The sequence below is a fragment of the Pan troglodytes genome, chromosome 5 (assembly GCF_028858775.2).
Source record: "Pan troglodytes isolate AG18354 chromosome 5, NHGRI_mPanTro3-v2.0_pri, whole genome shotgun sequence".
NCBI lineage: Eukaryota > Metazoa > Chordata > Mammalia > Primates > Hominidae > Pan > Pan troglodytes.
The window spans coordinates 26,277,152-26,281,065 of record NC_072403.2 but is presented as its reverse complement, the minus strand read 5'-3'; the positions used below and the strand labels follow the sequence as shown (position 1 = coordinate 26,281,065).

The 3,914-nt window shown below is 45.2% G+C and overlaps 1 long non-coding RNA gene across 1 annotated transcript; it reads left to right on the top strand.

Annotated features, from left to right (window-relative positions):
- Positions 1 to 400: 400 nt before the first annotated feature.
- LOC107975080 (uncharacterized) lies at positions 401 to 3,569 on the top strand. Its single transcript, XR_001718298.2, has 2 exons — positions 401 to 764; positions 3,376 to 3,569. It is a non-coding gene; the product is annotated as an uncharacterized LOC107975080 (long non-coding RNA).
- Positions 3,570 to 3,914: the final 345 nt, after the last annotated feature.

Sequence of the window (3,914 nt, the reverse complement as noted above, 5' to 3'; positions counted from 1 at the left end):
CAACACCATCTATACAGCAATGCCTGAATCAGAGAACGCTTTAAGCCCAAGTCTGCACCTGGCAGCACTTCCTTCTTCAACAATAAACTGAATAAAGACTTCTGGGTTCCTATTGTGTGCCACGCCCTGTTTGGCAGTGGGGTCGCTGCGGGAACATGTGTCATATTGGTCACTTATCATCCACTCCACCTTTTCTTCTGGCAGCAGCCCTTGAGTTTCCTTTAGGGAGCCACTCCCATCCACCCCTGCTTAGTCGGCTTGGCTTAGACAGGCTCCACCCCCAGCTCCAGGCTGGAGCACGTGACTGAGGGCTGGCCAATCACGGCACTGAATTCCTCTTGCTAGCGATTCATGTAGTGACTGAGTCACTCAGGTTCCTCCAATAGCAATGAACCAAGGACCTAAGTGGGACGTACCAGGGAGATATTTTCCTCCTGAGGTTACTTACCGAAATGGTGACGTGAGCCTGGAATGGCCAGGAGCCACTACATAGTACCTAAAATAAACCCACACTGCGGGAGGCAGAACTAAGACAGAGAAAAATGGAATTCTGAAGATATTATTAGAGCTGCTATCAATCTGGCCCTAGCCCCGAACTTTTCAATTACATGGGCCAATAGATTTTCTCCTCCCACCCCATCTTCTTGGCTGAAGCCAGTTTGAATTAGTTTTTGTCTTTTGCCACCAACACTGAGTTTTGATATGGAGACAGATGAAAAGACAGCATTCCTGATCCTGAGGCGGCAGACGTAAACTCAAGTGTGGTAAGTGTGAATGTGGAGATATGTTCCCAGTGTGGTGCGGGCAGAGGGAGAGGCTGATTCTGTCTGGGGGAGGAAGTGCGTTCATCCTGGGAAGGGCAACAGTTGGTGCCTAGCCTATACCCCTACTGACCATAAGACGTACACAATCTCTGTTCCTCACATGCCTCAAGCTAATTAGTTCTAGGAAGATCCAGTGGTCTGGAAAAAATTTCTGGCAACTCCTTTTCTTCTCCAATTTCCCCTAGACTGTGCATTTCCATTAACTGGCAGATATTGCTGAAGACCGCACAGTCTTAGTCAAAGACTGAGCAGGTGAAAATGGCAAAAGAAAACGTTTTTCTCTCTTTAGAGAAGCAGTAATTGGCATTATGCCCTCTCCGCAGCAAGAATAGGTTATGTAAATGACAAAAATAGCAAAGGCAAATATTCTTATTGCACTGTCAAGTATTTCTTATGGCTGGATATACTCTCCAGAAGGATCTACTGAAAAGTACTAAATTCCTAGATTCATAATGGCTCCTGTGCCTTCCTCCAAGCTGGAAAGGCTACTTCAGCTTTCAGCAACTGCTGAGTGACTGCTGTGGCTATGCTTTGGATTTGCAAGGTTTGCTTGATAAAGACTGGCACAGGTGTGGTGGTGGGCGCCTGTAATCCCAGCTACTTGGGAGGCCGAGGCAGGAGAATCGCTTGAACCCGGGAGGCGGAGGTTACAGTGAGCCGAGATCACGCCACTGTACTCCAGCTTGGGTGACAGAGACAGACTCTGTCTCCAAAAAAAAAAAAAAAAAAGACTGGCAACATTCTCTAGGACACGGTGTCTTTAGTTGCAGACTGGCATGGGGGAGGCAGAATAATGAAGCGGAAAGAATGCAGCCTTAGACTCAGATAGATCTATTTTGATTTCTTACAGCACCCAATCAAGATAATTCACTTCTCTAAGCATTGATCTCCTTGTTTGTAAAATGAAGATAACAGTACTTTGCTCCCAGGGTTTCTGTGGAAGTGAATAAGATCAAGTGCCCAGCACATTGCTGGTCATATTCTATATTCATTATAAAATGAATGAATGAATAAGTGGTTGTAATCAGTGTATATATTCTATTTGACTTCTGTCCTTAGGAAAAAAAATCAAGATTTTATAAATATTTAGCCAGACCTGTACACTTCCCCTTCTCCAAGCTCAGTGTACCCCAGCTTACTCTGTTCTGTCCCCAAAGTGTGAGGGATAGAGTTCTTATCTGCACTTACAAAGTAACAGAAAAACCAGTGAGCCATGTGTCCAGCTGGGATCACAGTGGGGAGGGCAGATTAGAGTGACAGCTGGCCTGGGAGAGAAACCCTCTCTGAAAGAGTGCAGGGCTCTATGGCAGGCTGTAGCACCCTCACTGGCTGAGGTCAGAGAGTAGATTTTGTCTCCATATTCACCGGAACAGTCACCTCAACTGGGGTGATTCTGTAACACAGCTCAGCTTCCTTCCAGAGGCCCCAGTAGAGTGCAAACTCCATGAGGGCAGGGATCTTATCTTTCATTCATTGCTGCACCCCAGTGCCTAGACACTGCCTGGCATACAGTAGACACACAATATTTAGAAATCTCCCTACAAATACATGAATCTAGAGCCCCAACTGCATTCCCTTCCCCAGTCTCTCTCTAGGGCTCTGTCTGGATTTCTGAAAACATGTGAAGGGGCTGATTACAAATCTCCTTACCAGATAATAGAGCTATTCCACACTCTCCCAGCCTTGGCTACCCAGGTAAGTCTCCAGAAACCTTAAGCAGCACTGAAGATGGAGAGAGATATTTTGATGGCTCAAAAGAGATCGGACTAGGCAGGTGAAAAAGCCAAGTTGACTTTCTGGTACCCCTTTTCCAGACCTGAAAAACACCCACAAAGTTTAATTTCAGCCGTGCATGGTGGTACATGCCTGTAGTCCCAGTTACTCGGGAGGCTGAGGCAGGAGGTTCACTTGAGCCCAGGAGTTTGAGGCCAGCCTGGGCAACATAGTGAGATTCCCCTTCTCTAAATAAATTAATAAATTTTTAAAAAGTTTAATTTCCAGCTGGGCATTCTGCAACATGCGTATGTGTTTAAGGAAATGCATTAAACTCTTAGGAATTGAGACCTCTACATAATAGCAGCTTAAGCTAATTTTGTTTTTCTTTCTCATAACCGGAAGGCTGGGGTAGGTGGCCGAGGGCTGGTAAGATGGCACCACGGTGGTATCAATATCCAACCTCCTTCTGGCTTTCTTTTCTGCTGCCCTTAGCGTGTGCTCCCATCTTCACAGGACGGCTGCTGGAGCTAAAAATACCATGTCTAAGTCAGAAGAGGAGAATGAATGTCTGCTTGCCAGTCTAGTAGACTGCTTTAAAGAGCTTTCCCAGAAGTTCTGTCCAAAGTCTTCCATTTCATCTCCTTGGCCTTCCATTCTACAAGGGAATATGGCAATAGAGCATTTTGTAAAGGCAGGACATGTGTATACCTCCCAAATATAGAAGTTAGTGAAGAAGAGAATGGATATCAGGCAGGCAATTAGCAGCTTCTGCACAATTATTGTATCCTTCAAAATGAGTAATGACGATGACAGAAATCATTTTGTAATTTTACAGAGAAATTGTTGGGAAGATTGAAAGAGCAGACTCGAGGAGGCTGTGCTTCAAGAGCAGCTTTCCAGAACCACACCACAGGACTGGCTGCTTCTGGGCCCCACAGCCATGATGCCTCTGCACCAATCAGGAAGCTGCTGGTTTTAGAATAACCAAATGTCTCCACCCGTGTTTGCCAGTAAAATCATCTCCCTATGCATGGTTTCCTCCTCATGAGGCTTCATTTTTCCTTCCATGTTTTGTGAGGAGTCTGTCATTACTTTTTGCCATTAAAAGTAATGGCAAAAACCGCAATTACTTTTGCACCAGCCTACCTTCCCAAGAGGGGACCTAGCTGTCTGGGAGTCTGGGAAATGCAGTTTTTAGCTTTCAAGATTTTATTACATAGGAAGAAGGTTAGGATGAACGTTGAGTAAACCAATCTGCAATATTTAGCCCAGTATTTATTTTATTTTATTTTATTTTTCTGAGACAGGGTCTCATTCCCATCATCCAAGATAAAGGGCAGTGGTGCAATCACAGTTCACTGCAGCCTTGACTTC